Source organism: Bacillus rossius, chromosome 11 (genome assembly GCF_032445375.1).
Source record: "Bacillus rossius redtenbacheri isolate Brsri chromosome 11, Brsri_v3, whole genome shotgun sequence".
Classification (NCBI taxonomy): domain Eukaryota; kingdom Metazoa; phylum Arthropoda; class Insecta; order Phasmatodea; family Bacillidae; genus Bacillus; species Bacillus rossius.
This window is the reverse complement of record NC_086338.1, coordinates 28,967,482-28,987,645: the sequence shown is the minus strand read 5'-3', so window position 1 is coordinate 28,987,645 and position 20,164 is coordinate 28,967,482. Positions and strand designations below refer to the sequence as shown.

The 20,164-nt window shown below is 36.3% G+C and overlaps 1 long non-coding RNA gene across 1 annotated transcript; it reads right to left on the bottom strand.

The window, feature by feature from the left end:
* Positions 1–9,046: 9,046 nt before the first annotated feature.
* On the bottom strand, positions 9,047–12,468 carry LOC134536752 (uncharacterized). Its single transcript, XR_010075862.1, has 2 exons — positions 12,020–12,468; positions 9,047–9,304 (listed from the first exon to the last, which is right to left on the bottom strand). It is a non-coding gene; the product is annotated as an uncharacterized LOC134536752 (long non-coding RNA).
* Positions 12,469–20,164: the final 7,696 nt, after the last annotated feature.

The following is a 20,164-nucleotide window of genomic DNA, read 5'->3' as shown; positions in this document are numbered from 1 at the left end:
ATAGATGCCCAACGCACGACGATAAGACTGCGTGCCAGTTCAGTCTTGCGCTTAGAGGTGACACCGCGCTAGAAGCACCAGCGAGCGTCGTACTTATCGTCCCGCCTCACTAAACACAAATGCACCCCTACTAGCGGGAGGGTGGCCTCAAAGGCCCCGTGATCGCTCAGTTTATCTGTTAGTTTTCCATGTGTGACGTCATGTTGTCTCAGCTATCATAAACGCATTTATTCAGCCTCGGATTCCTCCTGAAGACATGGACAGGTATACTTGCAAAGCAAGATTACACTTGTTATCTGTGAAGTTTCACTTGTAACGCACGTGTTCGCCACGCTCTCAATATGTGTGTTGTCCTATGTCAAGTCCTTGTTGGCAGGGGAGGGTGTGACCCTATATGACATCAGTTATTTCGCATTAATATGTTTAAGTAGATAACATATCCACACATTGCAGACCTTTCCAATGATTTATTTCGTTACAATTCATGCATTTAATCATTGAAATTCTCTTCTATTAAAGTACATTTATTTCGTTATAAATTGGGTTCTTTTGGTGCTTTTTCATGTAATTTTACTTCGTTTTATTTATTTAATTACATTTAGGTACAAATAATTCAATTTGTATTGTATTAAGTGATTGTATTTGTTATATTAGTTTTTTCGACTCATTTCGGTATATGTGGATTTATTTCATTTCAATTTGTATCGTTTCAGATTTTTTCGGTTATTTCACATTAATATGTTCAAGTAGATAACATTTCCACACATTTCAGTCCTATCCTTTGATTTATTTCGTTACAATTCATGCATTTAATCATTGAAATTAGTTTCTATTAATGTACGCTTATTTCGTTTTAAATGGGTTCTTTTGTTGCTTTTTTCATGTAATTCGGCGTGCAGAGGGCGTGAGGTCAGATGAGGAGCGGTGGAGAAGCAGGGGAGGGTGGAAATGGGAGTGCTTTGAGAAAATAAACTTAAAAGGTTCTCGGAAATAACCCTCCCCCCCCCCCCCTAATAGCGTAAAATATTGCTGTATCCGTTGTGATTCTATTTATGATACCAAGGCACTGCAATTGTCTTTAATTTAGTATAAATGGTTGAAAATAAGTGAAATGCTGGAAAAAAGCGATGAAAATTACTTAAGCGTTTCCACTGTGAAAATTCTCGCTTTTCAGATTTAACATTGCATTATGATTTAGAATAATTTATCTGTAAATGAGCTAAGTATCACATAAAACGGAAAAAAATCTGGAGAATTTATTGTAGTGTTACCTTCATGAATGAGAAGTTTCACAAAATTGGTGTTCACCTGACGCTACATTTACGAAAGAAATTCCAAATTTACAAAGGGAGAAAATTGAGATGAAAAGAAATTTGTGGCAAACCCGCTCACAAGAATGAAAAAAAAAAAGTTTTCCAACGAGTCTGGAACGGAAGGCTGGAAGAGTTTATACCTGAGCTGGAGACTTCATGGAACATTAATTAGTAATTAGCCGGGCCGCATCTCGAATAAAGCTAATTGCGTCAAAGTTCATTCAACATGATATAACTTCCTCTTGGCTTGACTTCAAAAACTTCTCTCCTTTGAAGCTGTTTTATTTTTAAAAAAAAAACTTGTAGATGCTTTTGCCCCCATTAACATATGCTGCTTTTTTAGGGGGGTTTTATATACCGTGCGTACTGTACGTTTTGTTTCTCAAGGTTGATTGGTTGATTTAATGCCGACGAAGTGGCGAGTCCAGCAGCATGCTTCTAGTGAATCAAAGTGTCATCGTCACTAGAGAACGGCGGGACACGGCAGCGACGGAACGCACTGGCGGGAGGAGACAGGAGCACCCCGAGAAACCCTTGCGGCTCACTTCACGCGGTCGCGAGAGTTTCCGCGCCTGCTCGCGCCGGGAATAGAGCAGGGCACAGGGTGCAGTACCCGGGATTATTGTGCTTCTGACAATTCGAGTTTCTGCACGTGATCTATTCCTGTCAAACAGTACCAGCTGGCAGAGGTTGGGTAGGCCTCCACCGGACCGCGGGTTCGCTGGGTGATTGAGGAGTCCCAGCGTGAGGCGGGAGACCGGGGTAGGCGCCAGAAGTGATACTCCAGAGGGCTAAGGGAGCATCCAACTTTCTGGTTAGCTGAGTGGAGTAGGGGGCCGGAGGTGGTGCATAAACTGAGATGGGTAGCCTCAGTCCCTTTGCATAGCCAAAAGCTCTAACGCTCTTCCCGGTTACGTATGCGGCGTATCCGCATCCACGCCCGTGGGGGCCCCAGGGCGGTAAGGCGTATGCTAAGAGCGCTGGGTTAACAAAACAAAAGGGGGGAAACCCTTAGTCTATGTCAAACAGTACCGTGACCGACTGGTGATTGACTTACTGACTGACAAGCAACGCACTGCGGGTAGAAGGCACTAGGCCGAAAGTCATTTGACCGAAATTTCGTTCCTTTGCCTTTCGGCCTGGTGCCCTTCGACCTAGTGACTTTCAGCTAAAAAAAATGAATTGAAATTAATTGCGTGATTTTGAACTTTGTGGCAACCTTTTCTAGGCTGAATTTCGAGCATTCATCTTTCTGTCATTACTCACACACTGCGTAAGTCTAGGATGAACACTCCAGCTTCAAATTGCTTACACAAACTCGCTTCGGAAACTTAATTATACGAGCGAAGATCGGGGTATTCTCGTATCGTGTGCAGCTTAAAGTGCTTGAGTCAAGCTCGCGAGTCGAGTTCGACGAGACGGACTCTTGAGTCAGACTCGTGCGTGTACGAGCCACTTGTAAAGCGAAGTTACCAATGAGTCCTGTCGCACCAAGGATCACGAACAAGGTTGAGGGCTATAGCAACCGCAACAGGGCATCGCTTGTCAAGGATTCTGTACATCGTGATATGTTTCAGCACCGCCTAATACTCATTCCCTTTACTCCCTATATTTTACATTCAACATTCACAGCGTATGTACGCACTGACTAAAGGTCATCGCCATGACATTGCGTTACACGTAGTTATACAAACTGAATGGAATATAGTATATCTTCCTAAATTTCACATATACTAAATGGTTTTCAGTGATTTTTGCTATGGAAAATGTTTGAAGTTTTATTATATCTTAGACATAGCCTTTGCCCTATACGATGGCCGTAACTGAAAAAAAAACTCAGGAATAGACAACAAAGATGAACACATAAACACACTTTAAAAAGCCAGTATCAGCTAATGTAAAATTTTACATGCTTGGACAGCACAGACAGTTCTTTTGTTCCTGATGACAGGAACGCATGCCAACGTCGCATTTGTTTCGTCACAGAAAGCTCATTGTGTTCGCCCGTGCTGTTGTGTAGACTAGATTATGTGGTCAGTATCATCACTAGTTTCATATGTAGGTCGCTGTGTTGTTTGGAGCCGTTGTTTGTCTGTATTTACTGTTAGGTAGATATCGAAGAAAGACTATTAGGTAGAGTTCGAAGAAAGACTATCTATTGTAACCATTACCATGGTGCAACCTCAGGAAATTTTACATAGCTTCTTCTTTCATGGTCCCTAGACCCAAAACATAGGAATCTCAAAATTGTGTGTGTTTATATATATATATCACAATTTTATGGACACTATAGCTGCCGTAGTTTTGAATAAATTACTTTCAAATTTAATAACTTAAATAAGAAATGGAAAATCTTAGTCAAGAGCGTTAATGGGAAATATCCAATCAAAGGGATAATTATTGTAACACAGAAAATCGTTGTAACTCCCTTAATTGTATCAATATCGCATTGGTATTAATTTAATATATTTCATTCTAGTAACATAAAAAACTTTTGAAAAAGTACATTTTTGATAAGACCAACCATAAATGTAATGGGTGGAAAGAAACAGGAGATGGAGAACAAAAAAAAAGCATCTCTTTTATTGAACACTACATAAAATCCGTTAAAATTGTTTGTAAACCTTATGAATATCATCTAATACTTACCTAAAACAATTTTTATAAGGTAAACCATTCCTGCAAAGGGAGGAAAAAACAAGATTTGAAACCTAAAAAAAACATAATTACTGTACTATGTGCACTATTTAAAAAGTTCATATTTATTGTAAAACTTCCTTATAGGTATTACCTATAACTTTTGTCCAAAATAAATTTTGATACGGCCAACCATTACTACAAGATGGGGAAATAACCACGGTTGAAGGGCAAATAAATCATAGCTCTTTTAATTAGTATATTATCGAATCCGTCAAAATTTATTGTAAAAAATCCTAAACATTATCTAAAACTTTGGATGAATCAATTTTTAATGAGACGAACTATTACTTCCAGAGTTAGAAAACACAGGGGTTGAAATAAACATGTTATTCGTTAAATCACTTATTAGTGCATGGGATGAAATATAGTGTTTGAAAGTCAAACCAAAGTTCATGACTACCTTAGCAGGCATTTAATGAAATTCGTTCTAAGTTACTTATTCAATACTGGATGCAATGAATTATAAACATTAGAAACATTTCCGCTGCGTGAAAAATGAGAAACATTTAATCGATAATTTTGGAAAACTGGGGAACATATATGATTTTATGTACCTACGTTAAATTTTCAAAATGCTCCAGAAGTTTATAGAACTTTCCAGAAGGAAAGGGTGCTTCGAAATATACCAGCGCCTGTAGGCCGTGCCGAAAGGATTTTTTTTTCTGTATTTTGTTGCAAACTGTCTTGTGGGTTGTCTAATCATGTAAAGTTAGGCGTAAGCTGATATTGACTTGTTCTCCGCGTGTTTATTTATTCATCTGTGTTCATATTCAAGTGGTATTTTCTTAGATATTATGATGAATTAGTAGGGATGTTATCTTTACAATGGTCAAATGGACTGAACAAAAATGCCAACTTGTCTTAGAGTATTTCTCTCTATCTGTGTTTATATTAGAAAACTAGTGTAAAACAGCAATAGCGTATCGTCCAAGATATTATGATTATTTAGTAGGAATGGACTGAACGAAAATGCCAGTTTGTCTGAGAGTAATTTTCTCTCTTACACCTTCGGAACTGTTCGACAGTGAGTTGCGACTCACTAAACTATGCTGGGCACAGTGGAGAGAGAGAGAGAGAGAGAGAGAGAGAGAGAGAGAGAGAGAGAGAGCTGTGTGCTCTGACAAGTCCTCGCCCCTACAGCCAGTTGTTCCGCGGCTCTCGTCCGTAAACAAGGACACGTGGAGGCAGGCCTGGGAGACCTTCCTTCTGCCTCGACGCCCCTTCTTCAAAACTACAATCACCTCCCTCCCTCCCTTCCTCCCTTCCCTGCCAGGAGCTGGAATTTTTAAACTGCAGTAAAACCACCAGGAATTATTACGACGCGAGACGTGTTTGGCTTCTCGAGTCAAACCCCCCCTTCAACGAGAATTTCATTTCTCCATCTCTCTCTCTCTCTCAAGGTGACTTTCATGGAGGGGGGGGAACAAATGGTCGTGCGGGCGCGGTAGAGGGAGGGAGAGGGTGGGGGATGGATGAACAGAATGTAAACATCAACAGAAATGAGTCTTGAGACACGCGTGCGGTCGTCAGCGCCGGCTGAGACGCGTCGCACGGCGGTAAACACAGGCTGAGGGGTAGCGGGTAGCGCGCGCCATCTAGCAGCTTCCAGCTCAACTGGCGGGGGGGAAAAAACAATAATCAGTCGGTTGCGGTGCTGTAACTCAACACAGAACGACGGCTCGATACGGAACGTGGCGGTCCGACAGCAAAATATCACGGACAGCCTAAGTTTCACCCCCATAGATCGACATGCACGAACAGTTCCGAAGTACGTCGCTCGATCGGGTAACTTCGGTAGTAGAAAAGCGCGGGCTATAGCTACAGCTTTTGAACGTGAACAATGATATCGTTTTTTGATCTAGCAAGAGATAAATTGCAAAATTGTACCAAAAGTGATAAAGATAACACTATTCCGGGATATGTAGACAGTGAAATCGGTTATAACAATTTCTTTGATGCCTTAAAAAGTGCAGGTTACTCGTTCTCAGTCAGAAGTAGTGCAGCACAGGAGCAATTCAAAATATTAGATTCAATTTTCTGTAGAAGACGAAGCAAGCAACATTAAAATGTTTATCTTGCTTGCTTCAAATCCTCAACCCTTATATCTGTCAATGAAATAAATTAATTTAGCTTTCAGCTTGGTGACCTCTAGATCATTACAAAAAAATGAAGGGCTATAAAATGCTAATGATATGACAGAATGGGTGGGTGAAGTAACGTAAGAACTCTGAGAAAACCAACTAACCACTGCAATGTTTGCTATGTTCCCCACTATCAAAAGATCCATTAATGACCCTGCTGAGAATCAAACCCAGAGCACTTAAACACAGAGACCTAATGTTTGCCTCTAATGACCACATTTATAAGACCACAAACCTAATGCTTATTACCTTTTCCACCATTAATTTAATTACCTTACCTTTACAGATCGTGAGCAGCAGGTAATGACCAGTGTACTGAATGAAGTCTTTGAGATTAAGGGCTTCTTATGTGTAGGAATGTTTGCAATTTTTGAAACAGCCCTTTTCGGAATTTTATTATTCTACTACTGTTAAAAGTCTCTTCTCTACAAATTTGCTTTGTTCTCTGTTACTAATTATTATTAATGTAGGGCATCCTCCATCCATTGCATACCTTTAGTGAACATAATAACATATTATATTTTATTATATTTTTATTCTCCTCGCTGGTTCTGTATGTTCAACTACAGCTGATTCAGTTGTGTCTTTATATTTTTAATTATTTATTTGTTTATTTATTTCCATTGTTTTCCATGGCAAACAATACAAAACTTCAATGCCGTTAATTCAAAAATTGGAAGTAAATCATATTTTGAAGGTTTGCTATCTAACAAATCATTAGGTATTTAAAAATTTATTGTAATTTTTAAATTCAAGAAAAGTTTTCTGATGTATGTTCTGAGAAAAAGAAACATTTATGGAAGCTTACTGTAACACCAAAAATGAAGTATGATGTTACTGATATCATTTGTGTTTGATATAATAAATTATTAGTGTTAAAAGTGCATTTGCAGTGCTAATTTCTGATCCCGTTCACATACAGGCATAAGTGTGATAACTAAAATGAAGTATGACGATTTAAGAGTTAAATGTTATGTTTAATCTCTTTCCCTAACTGTTTGATGAATATTTTAAGTGCAAATGTGCAGTTTGTAGTTCTTATGTTAGATCTAATTCATATTATACAGGCTAACGTGTATTGTTTTATGAAGAATAGTGTTGTAACAAACTGTCAGATTAAATTGTTTTGTTCCAAAATAGAGCAATGCTCTTTGGAACATTGCAGAAAATAAAATTTTAAGAATTACAAAGTCTAGCACAAATATTAATGTAAATCAGCTCCAAGACTTAAGTTGTAAATGTGAAATTAGGCCTATGTGATTACAATCTTATGGCATTAAAGGTCTAGTAAGCCTACCTACAATTGTATTTTAAATAATCCAAGTTCATAAACATTTAAAGAAATTGCTGCAAATATTTCAGTTCAATGAACTGATTCAAATAAAAAATTATAGGTTGAAAGATAATCTAGTAATGAAGCCAATAGTATTATTAATTAAAATCTTGTCTGTAATCTCAGAAGTCAGAGAAGTTGAACCTTCATGCAAAACCCAGAGCTGGTAGGCAATAATTTTTTTTAATTTATTAATCATTTTCGGATTTTTTTTTATCAAAGATTGATTAATTTACATTGATTGATACCAAACATATACAAGAACTTCAGAATACAGATTTTCCTTCATATTGAAATATTGTTATTTAAAAAAAATTATTTTCTTTTATTGATAATACACTTATTGGAATTGGCTCTAGAATATAATAGTGAATACGTAATCTGTACTTGTCTATGATTTGTTTGTTTTTTATGTAAGTGTATATAGTAGTGTTTTTTTTTTAATGGTTGTTGGCTAGTGTTATGTATATATGTGCACTATATGCAAATGGTAGTTCTGATAGTATATGTTCATAATAACTAATATACAGTGTTGTTAAAAGTACTCGGAAAAAGTAATTGGGCTCAATTACAATTACTGTGGTGATAATGTAACTAATTACTAGTAAAAATTACTTTATATAGAAGTAATCAGTAAAATTACAATTACAATTACAATTACTTTCCGCTACCATTTTAAAACTGACCTACGATACAATTTTTTTACACTTTGTTACATTAATAAACATACATACATATATGTTTTGTTAAAAAAATGGTTTCATGTAATGATTAAATTTATTATCTCTAATTAAATGAATAATATTTGAGGACAAACTTGCTTGAATAACATCAAAAGACTTCATACAAGTAGCTACCTGTAATAAAAGTAACATTCTTTAAATTTTGGAATTGACCTTACAAAACAATTGCATTTTAAAGTTCTCATAATATAGATTCCCTCTCTTGATGGCAAAAACATCTTTACCAACACTAAAAAGACGCTCAACGGGAGCACTTGACGGTAGCGATGTGTTAAATTTAAAAAATGCAGATTTTAGGATAGGGTAATGTTGGAGACACTGCAAGTCACTACGGATCTTCATTTTTGATAATAGATGTTGTGCATACGATCGTAGCACTACAAGTGTAAAATTATAAACTTTACTAATACAAAAGTGTATGATAATCTTGTTCTTAATTGTATTCATTATACGTTCCGAAAATAAAAGTAACGGCAAATAAATATAAAGTATCGATTACCTTAATGTATCGATTACAATTAATGTTATGTATTCCGATTACAGGTACGAATTACATTTTTTAAATGTAATTCGTTACAAGTATAAATTACTTGAAAAGTAATCGTTACAAGTAATCCGATTACTTGTAATTCGTTACTTAACAACACTGCTAATATACTGATATCAGACTAGCTCAAAATTGGTCTGTATTGTACATATATGAATACTTTATAAGATATGTATTGAAATATTATTTGAGTTAAGGAAAATTGTTACTGTAGAGTGTAGATGTTTGATTGATTATTGAAAAAAAAAATTCCTTCTGACAACCATTAATAATTTTTACTGCTTTTTATTAATCTTCATAAAAATTCACAAGTCACCATGGTTACCATCTTCCAGCCACAAAACAAATATTATCAGTGATTTTAAAATACATCAATAAATATTATCAGTGATTTTAAAATACATCAATAAATATTATCAGTGATTTTAAAATACATCAAAAAAACTCTCTCGCTGCATTCACAAAATCATTGCTTATTTACATTGGCCAGCCAAAGAGTAGATAAAAAAAAGCTGTTCTCCACAAGCCTGAAACAAAAAAGAAATCAAAGTTAAATGATTTATATTGTACTAAAGAGAAATGAAACTGATAAATAAATGTATCAAAGAAAAAAGTTATGCATACCAGAATGATAAATTAATTTCAAAACCATTTTAGTTAGAAATTTGATACATTAAATATTTTGGTAAATTCTCATTTATGTACTACAATTAACATTTTTCTTTGTCCTTTCAAATAGATATTTTTTCCAAATACTTTTTGACAAAAACTCATTTATGTGAAAAAAAATTATATGAAAAACATAATTCTATTGCTCTTGTGCCCATTATTGCAGAAAAACTAGGTATTTAACAATCCAAGTAACTACACAATTTTAGAAGTTTGTTTCTCAGGGCCTCAAGTGATGTAATTGCTTGTTATTAGCTTAAGCAAATCTAGGCTTTGACTCAAGCAAAATGTTTACAAGTTGAATTAATTTCACGTAATGCATGTCACATAAGCAGTTAATTTTTTTTTTTTTTTTAAGTATCTAACCAAAGTCTTCGGGGAGAGTATTAGTAGGTAGGTTACCAAAATTTGTAAGATTCTATATATATCCTATATGTTCATATTTTAGTCGTATCAACAAAATGCCTACACAAGAATAGATGTCAGCATGTTATTTTGCAGCAGTCGATGGCATTACTTCATAGTACAGTTGTGAAATCACTACAAAATGTGTCGGATGTATATTGCAATGATTTACAATTATTATCGGTAATCGCATAACTGCAGAGTTCAGAGGGTGTTAGAAAATTAAAATATACCACACATTGTTCTTTTTTTGTTTCTAATAATATTAGTTTATATTCCTACAAAGATGGATTCAGAAATTTCCTAGAGTAACAACTTTTCCACACAAACCAAATTTGATAAATAGTAATTCTTAGTAGTATGTACTTCGCCAAATAAATTATTTTTAAAGTCTAGGTAAACTTACCTAAAGAATAATTGCTTACACCATTTTACAGTAGTTATGAAGAAGTTACCTTTCCCTAACCATTTTCATGATTTAACAGCACTTATGTAACTAACCTAACCAAGTATTGCAACTGTGAACTACAGTATAACCCTGTAATTGTTTTCAAGTGAGCATGCGGAAAAAAACATAAGCAGTCGATGGAAATTTAGCCATTCCAGTGTTTTAACGTTTAACCAATGGATTCATTAAGAAAATATAATGTTAAAAACCATTGATCAGTACCCTTGATGCTTGAATTTGCTTAACCAATCCAACAATTATACAACTTCGTTGTGCATCAATAAAGTAAATCAATCATCAATACAGTAAACGTCTTCGATTATACTGCGCTAATTCCCAAATATATTTTTAAAAAATTGAAATAAATTGTTTAACAGTAGTTTAATGTTAAATTAGGTAAGTATAAACAATACAAAATTTGTAAAATCATGTGAATGGTTGGTTAGCTAAATTTTAAAAAAGTAATTTTCTTTTGTTGCTGCTTATCCATAAATTAAATTATAAAATTTTGAAAATACTGTTTCAGACACTAAAAACCTTCCTCTATTAAAACTGTAAACAGCTTTTCTTAATTCCTACTGGTTTTCAAGAAATCACATTTTGCAGGTCACGCTAGATAGCTTATGCAGTGAAGCAGCTGTTACCATTTTCCCCTCTAATTGCATAGCAGATCCTGTGGTTTTCCATATATATAAGAAAGTATATATTTTTTATTTGAATATTATAACCTAATGAAACGTAAATAATAGTTTTAAAAAAAGTTACGAGTCTCTAATGTGTATCCAAACCAAAACGCCAACCCTTGACAGGGATTTTTTATAGCAGTATGGAGGCGCAAAGCGCAGATTAGTTACCTGCAATAGCACATAACCTGACGTATAAAAGGAATCATTTGTTACAAAATGAAAATTTATTTTATATGTCAGGTTATGTGTTGTCTCACGTAAAAAATCAGAATTTTGCACCTATAAACTGCTAAAATATATCGCTCTCAAGGACTGATGCTTTGGGTTTGGAATGCACAATAAGGAGTCACATAACTTTTTTAATGTGTTAATTTACGTTACTGCATTGCAATATCCAAATAAAAAAAATAGACAATTTGTGTATGAAAAACAACAAGATCTGCAACTCAATTAAAGAACAACATGGTGACAGGCCCTTTACTGCACAGGTAATGTAATGTAACCTATAAACAGTGATTTCTCAAAAACCAGTCTGAATTTAGAAAAAACTTTTTTCAGAGTAAATACAGGTACATATTTAAAGTTAAAAAAAAAGTGTCCAAAGTTTATTTTGCATACAAAAAGCAGCAACGTGAGATAATAACCTAAAAAATCACTGTAAAATGTATATTGGTTGGTTAGATTCGGTTAGTAACATCCAACCGTTCAATTGATTTTACAGAATTTTTAATTGGTGCTATCCCAAGCTAACCAAATGTAAATTCCACTGTACTTAGAATCACTGTACGTATAATGTTACTAACCTAACAAATTTCACTGTATTTTTAATCCAGCTAACCCAAGGGCAGTATCTCAATATTACAGATTTGTAATAAATAATCCTAACCTATCCACATGTTAAACATGATAAACTACTTGCAGTATCAAACAACCCTCATAGAGAATAATAATTTTAAACATGTCAGGAAGTAAAAAACACTTTAGGAATTTATAATTTTTCCTGCAATACCCCAAATTATATTAAGTGCACTCACCTCAATGTAATTCAGCTCTGGTAACAATTATTTTAAAATATTTTTACTTAAATGCGGTTAACTGCTACAGACCACCAGAAAACATTTCTTATGATTTTATACGTTGTGCTACCTAAAATTTAAAAAGATAAGCCTATAGTGTACAAAAATTTATATAAGAAATGATTACTTGCCAAGAATAACACAAGCAATGTTAACTTGTAAACGGACAAAACTAATCTCCTAACAAATCAAACAGAAATAGCTCAATAACTTACCTGAAAATCTCATAATTAGTAACAAGGAAATATTTGTGTACATGTGTTTTACTCTTAAAAAAATATAAAATAACATTAGTCAACAATTTTTTGATCAATATTGCAATGTTTGTTTTGAACGTACAGATAAAAAAAAAAAAAACCGAACATGTACGAACCAGCCCGAAGGGCATGTCGATCTATGGGGGTGAAACTTAGGCTGTCCAAATATCACACTTCGTTCTGAACAAACCGTTTTTTTTTCCTCTCGCTACAACTGTAAATAAATTATTTTACATACTAAAATTTCCTTTCCTGCATTGTAGTTTTTTTTTGTAAATGTACCAGAAATTCTCGTGTAAAATTACAGATATTTGTGATTTTGAACATTTGCTAAAAAAAAAAAAAAACTCAATCACTACAAAATAGTTTTCGCAGTAATGATGGTTTCGGATTCTTACCCGGCCATTTATGCTTTGTGTTGTCCAACTACCCTTGTAAACTGTTCCCTGAACAACTTTCCAGTATTGACTGCGCATATTAAAAAACGTAATAACAAACTTAACTTATTAAATATTCGATTATATTTTCCGTGGTTTAAAAATATGTATATTTGCTTAAATAAAACATCAATCAAAATAAAATAAAAAAATACTCAATTTACAATACTCAATATTATGTCTAAAAAGGTATTTAATATATGCAAAAATAACGATAGCATGTATTGTACAAAGTTATAATATCGTTCTTGTATAGTTACAAATTATTTATAGGCAACTGATTTCCAAGGAATCTTTTGTAATTTTATAAAAACAATTTTCTGTGTGGTTTCAAATACGCACCAAACATTCGACAGCCCTCAGTGGTTATATATTTATGTGTGTGTAAGTTGTGTATATATGTGTGTTTGAGAGTTTTTTTTAATTCTATTTAAACAATCAATTGCAAAAATCACTGCGCGTTAATCATTTCAGAGATTACACATAATCTCGCCGCACCAACAAAGCAATTGAAATAGAAAATATTTCTAATCGGGAAGACATTCACGTCTGCCATTACAACCGTCTCAAAAATCTTTTCCAAAGTTCCAGTTGCCACCAATCCCAACATTTATTTTTTTTAAGATGTACACTCTTGGAACTGCCTTAGCTCAACATTTGCCAACTTTGACTGTACACGACGTAACGCTCAGACTAAAAATTATTAATTCACAGTATAGTTATTGCAGTTTATTTATTTTTTCAAAGTCTGGTGTAAGATGTGCTTAAACAAGAATGAACTGACTGAATGTCAGTTCACACTTGTGCTGCACCACTAACCGCACATTAAAGATAGCGGCAAACAAATAGCAGCTTTTAAAAAAATCTCATTTTACTCAAGAAAAAAAAGGGCACAAAACTTTTTTTTTCTTTCTTCTTTCTTGGCACTAAGCCAGGGATTAAAAGATTTTTTTTGTACCATTGCAAGTTCAAAGCTTTCCATTTAACGCTCTTTCACATTATTCATTCTCAATTTACCTGGCTTCTTACTCTACAGTGGGTCTACATTTAACAGTTTTAGTAATTTTTTAAATTAATTTATTTTGTGCCTTGTGCATGTTGTCCGTTTTCGCTTGGTAACTCGCAAATTTAAAATTTTTGGACATACAGCTGTTAATAACATGGAAAAACTTTCTTTCACATAACGTTCTTTAATGTTGGTTCAGGGTGGAAGTCATGTGATATCTGAACTTCAATTTTGGAAAAAGAAATGTATTTATACCACCTGAAACCAATGCACCAGCTCTTTAAATAAATCCATCGCGAGTTATTACAGTGTAAAAGTCAATGTTTGCTGGGCTGTTTCAAGAAAGAAAAGATGCATGTTCCAACTTTAGCAGTGCGTTAGATCTAATCCTAACTCTTAAACAACTTCTGGCAACTAGTCCTGCTCGCTACTGCACATAGTTTTAAGCTGAACGCGCAGCAACTCAGCTTGTCCCAACTAGTAGTTCCATACAGTTTTACAGCTCGCTGACTTACAGGAGACACTCGGCACAGATTAGCTGGAGCGCAGACTCTGACTCCAACTGTGTGCTTCTACCGGAAGTTTGGGAAGTTTGCCGGTAAGACTGCAAGCCAGTGGGGTTTAGCGTCTTAATGTGTGTTTACGATTAAGTTACTTAACACACATAAAATTAACCTGTAAGCCAACGAGGTATACAAACTGTGAATTTCCAGTCTTTAATTCCAGCCAATGAAAACAGATGAGAATGCTGTTATAGTAGTATATAATAGGGGCTCCGAGATCAGGCTTCAGGCTGTGGTGGTGGTGTCGGCGTCCGCCATCTTGGATTTGTGACGTCACGACGGCAAAAATTCCTCAAAATTCCTCAAAAATGCCTCAAAATGACACAAAATTTCCCGTTTTAAGAAAAAAAATTCCCGTTTTCGAGGGAAAAATTCCCGTTTCGAGGGAAAACTTCCCGTTTTATTCCTTAAAAATCCCAGTGGCTGAAAATTCCTAAAACGGCTTAAGCATCCTTAACTCAAGCCAACGTTAAGCCATTTATAGGATTATGACGTCACCGCTGCAGTTTCCGTTACGCCCGCCATCTTTAAATTTACTATCCAATTTTAATGAAATAGGAAATTTTTTAAAATTTATAAAAAAATTCAATTAATAAAATTTTAATAAAAAATATTTAAAAAACATACGTTAACGACACCGAGCTCGGAGTCCTCGGTTCGAACCCGGTGAGGGCGAAAAAAAATAAAAATGGCGACCGATCCTTCCACCACGGAAGTCACCTACAGACTAACCTACCACCACCAATAACAAGGTCAACTAGTATGATGTCATGTCCGCCATCTTGTCTTCGTCTGCTGGTAGCCATCATCATCTTGTTATCGTCGGCGAGAGTGCACTGACGCCATGTTAGTTTAATTCTTATCCGCTAGAGTGCAGTAATCATTTATTATTGCTGTGTCACCCGCCATCTTGTCATTTGGCCGCCATCTTGGAATCGTGTAATTATTTAGCTAGAAATTCGGGAAAAATTCCAAAATTCATTAAATAAATCACTCATTAATTTACAGATTGATTCGATCAGTTTCAGTCCTTGGTTCGATACCCGATCGATGCAATAATGTTTAATTTGATGTAAAAAAATAATAATTTCATTATTCCATGTTCAACATTCTCAAAGAGACATTAAAACCTCTACTGTCATCATCATCCTATAAGCCATCAACACCAACATATTGGTAATTCATAATTTTAATGCTAGAGATTCGGGAAAAAGTTCAGAAATCATTAAATAAATTTCCAATCAATGTACTGATTAATCAGATCGACTTAGGTCCTTGGTACGATTCTGAACGATGAAAAAAAAATAACAATTTAACATAATAGTGACAGGTTCGAGAAAAAAACAAAAACAACACAAGTTCTTTCACAAACATAATATTTATTACATAATATATATTCTACTACAGGATCACTTACGAAAGCCAGCAATCTTATAATCATTTAGTTCAGCAGCGGTGTGAAATGACTAATTCTTAGCTCCAATCGGTTTATACTAGACAGAGTCCAGCCAGAACCTTTACAGACATAGTCCACCTCTTCTTGACAGAGTTTCTGGATACCGTATTTAACAGTTTGCTTCACATCGTTAGAACTGTAAATTACTGCAGCCGATGTCTTGAATGCACACTTCTTCACTTTGTCATCGAACGGATATGGCTTTCCATATATACAGTCCAACCACAAGTTATATTTCAAAGGTCCGTTTGTTGCTACATCATCAGTAAGCTGATTGATTATCTTCTGTCTGATATCGTCAAGAAAATTACAAATGTCCTTTGACTCACCGAACGTATTTAGATAATAGTATAGTCTTTCAACGTTCCACGAAATGCAGACTGCGCCAAGTAGAAGCCATTATCGTTCACTTGTAATGCTCCGAACACAGTCTTAGGTTTAGTTCCATGTTCAGACGTCATTACAATCGGTTGCTGGGCATTTGTTTTTTTGGTTGTACGCTTTCGTGTCTCCAATCTAAAGCGAGGAGTCTAAATGTCGGCAGGTAGTTCAGCAGTAGGAGCACAGACTCCACCTTTACATTTTTTCGCATGATGTCGCAAACTGTCAATTCGAGTAAACCATTTAAGGCACTCATCACATCGAAACTTCATGCGAGAAGGATTCTTCGTGCATTTGCTCCGCTCATGTCTTCGTGCATCATGGGAAAATGCGAACGACGTATCACAGTAGCTGCAAGTATACCGTGGTGATGAAGACGATCCTTTCAGACCCGATCCAGATACAGGCGTTGCAACAGTAGTACCATTTCCAGGCATTCTCTTATGCACATCGATGCATCGTTGTTGTGACGAAACCTTTACTTTCTGCCGCACAGCAGGACCTTTGCATGCCTTCATGTGCGTTTTCATATTATCTTTTCTGGCAAACTGCTTATGACATTTCTCACAAACAAACATTTTACGATATAGATTTTTGACACATTCGCTCCTCTCGTGTCGCCGAGCATTGCTGTTGTTTGAGAAAATCTTGTCGCAGTAACAGCACCGATGTTCGCTAGTTGTCAAATCAGCATCCATTGAAGTCTCCATCGAGGTCGTATCGTCGATCGTCGTGGTTTCCTGCACATCCAGCTCAGCAGTCATTAAGCTATCTTCTGCTGGTGCTATCACATCTGTTGAAATCTCCTCCAATGTTGACGTCGTCGTCGTTGCCAACGGGATCTGCTCCAACATCGTCGGCGCCGACGTCATGGTTCCCGTAGTCGATGGTACATCCTCCATCGAGTACGACGTTAAAGTCGGTAAAGATGCCATCGAGTTCTCAAGAACAGGCAATTACACGACTTATGCACCAGAAGAAACAAACTAGGTGATCCTTACACCGTCGTCGACACTAACAAACTGAGCGACCTGCTGTATAGAACTCGCTTATATACATGCACCGGATGGAATAATACGCTAGTCAAATCAAGAATCATTTACAATAATACTAGAGTCAAAACAACATTAAAAATAGAAGGACCATCAGCACATTTGGAATCACCGACAACGAAAAGGCAGCACCGACAACGAAAAGGCAGCACCGACAACGAAAAGGCAGCACATTTGGAAGCACCGACAAAGAAAAGGCAGCACCGCCAACGAAAAGGAAGCACATTTGGAAGCACCGACAAAGAAAAGGCAGCACCGCCAACGAAAAGGAAGCACATGTGGAAGCACCGACAACGAAAAGGCAGCACCGCCAAAGAAAAGATATTACATTTGGAAGCACCGACAACGAAAAGGGAGCACCATCAACGAAAAGGCCGCACCGCCAACGAATAGGAAGCACATTTGGAAGCACCGACAAAGAAAAGGCAGCACCGCCAACGAAAAGGAAGCACATTTGGAAGCACCGACAACGAAAAGGCAGCACCATCGACGAAAAGGAAGCACATTAATTTGTCATTGACTCCAATATTCATTGGCTCCAATATTCATTGACTCCAATATCCATGAGCTCCAATATCAATTGGCTCGAATTGCTCCAAAAGGTTCCATCAGTCTTTTGGCTCCAACAGTCTTTTGGCTCCGATAGTCATTGGCTCCAATAGTCATTGGCTACAATATTCATTGGCTCCAATAATCATTGACTGCAATATTCATTGGTTCCAATATTCATTGGCTCCAATATTCATTGGCTCCAATATTCAATGGCTCCAATATTCATTGACTCCGATCAATATTCATTGGCTCCATCAGTCATTGTCAACTACAGTCTTTTGGTCCCAAAAGTCTTTTGGCTCCAAATATATTAGGCTTGAATTCTTCGAGTCTAAGAGACTATGAGACCACATGGCTACGAGTCTAAAATGATCTAGCTGGTTACGAGTTATACATGGCTTGCGAGGCTACAGAGCTACGAAGTTTCTAGTACACAGGTTTACATGACTGCGAGGATACAGGACTACAAGTCTGCAAGAGTACTTGACTACGAAGGTACTCGTCTACATGACTCCAGTTACCGCATCTGTCTTCGACGGAATTTTCTTTTTTTGCTCCAACTGCTCCATCAGCATTATGCTATAAGATTACAAGGCCCCTTTCTTACGTAGCTTCAAGTCTACGAGCCTCCAATGCATCATGACTACGAGACTACGAGCCATGAGGTTACGAGTCTATGCGATTGCGAGTCTTCTAGGTTACGTGATCGCGAGGCTATAGGACTACGAAGCTTCCAGAACGCATGGTTACGAGACTGCGAGGCTACAATTCTACGAGGTCCCAAGACATCCTGGCTACGCGACTACAAGCCATGAGGTTACGAGACTACGTGACTACGAATCTTCAAGTTTACGAGACTGCGAGGCTACAGAGCTACGAAGCCTCTAGTACACAGGTTTACGTGACTGCGAGGATACAGGACTACCAGTCTGCATGAGTACTTGACTACGAAGCTACTCGTCTACAAGGCTACAATTACAGCATCTGTTTTCGTCAGAATTTTCTCTTTTGCTCCAACTGCACCACCAGCATTATGTTATAAGATTACAAGGCCGCTTGCTTACGTAGCTTCAAGTCTACGAGGATACTTGGATACGTAGCTTCAATTCTACGAGGTCCTAAGACTTCATGACTACGCGACTTCGAGCCATGAGGTTACGAGATTACGTGACTACGAATCTTCATGTTTACGAGACTGCGAGGCTACAGAGCTACGAAGCCTCTAGAAAACGAGTTTACGTGACTGCGTGGATACAGGAATACAAGTCTGCATGAGTTCTTGACTACGAAGCTACTCGTCTACAAGGCTCCAATTGACACATCTGTCTTCGATGGAATTTTCTCTTTTGCTACATCTACACCATCAGCATTATGTTATAAGATTACAAAGCTACTTGCTTACATAGCTTAAAGTCTACGAGGCTCCAATACATCATGACTACGAGACTACGAGCCATGAGGTTACGAGACTATGCGATTGCAAGTCTTCAAGGTTACGTCATCGTGAGGCTATAGGACTACGAAGCTTCCAGAACGCATGGTTACGAGAATGCATGACTAATTGGCCGCATGGCTACGAAACTTTATGTCTCTAACTGACTACAATAGCACTATTCAGTGGTGAGAGTTAATTTATTTCATGCAAAGGTACTTGCTGCAAGCAGTTCCGCTTTTCAACATAAGATGACGTCACGTTTTGCTTGCAGGTAAAATAATATTTATTTTATGCGGGATTCGGGTTGTTCACTATCGATCGCATAAGAAGAATGGCATCAATAGTCTTCAAGGAGAAGGAAGTTCGTCCTTCCTGCTAGTGCTTCTCAGATTTCTCACGGTCCGCCATCTTGGATTGCGACGTCACGGCTGTCATCTTGGATGGGTGTGACTTTGACCTTTGACCGAAACCGCAGGAATGATCGCAAGCACACGGATTAACCATCAAAATATTGATAAGAATAATCAGGAGCACACGGAGAAAACCATCATAATATTGGCAAGAATAATCAGGAGCACACGGAGAAAAACGACACATGTTTTCTTTGATATCATAAAATTACAGAAAAAAAATATTTAAAAATATAAATAAATTAATAAAAAAATTTAAAATAAAAACAAAAAATACATAAACAGATTCTGCTAGCTTGTAAACTTATCATTGTTGAGCAAAGATAGAGTTCTAGTACAAGCCAGAATTTTATGTATTTTTTGTTTTTATTTTAAATTATTTATTAATTTATTTTTATTTTTAAATATTTTTTTTCTGTAATTTTATGATATCAAAGAAAACATGTGTCGTTTTTCTCCGTGTGCTCCTGATTATTCTTGCCAATATAATGATGGTTTTCTCCGTGTGCTCCTGATTATTCTTATCAATATTTTGATGGTTAATCCGTGTGCTT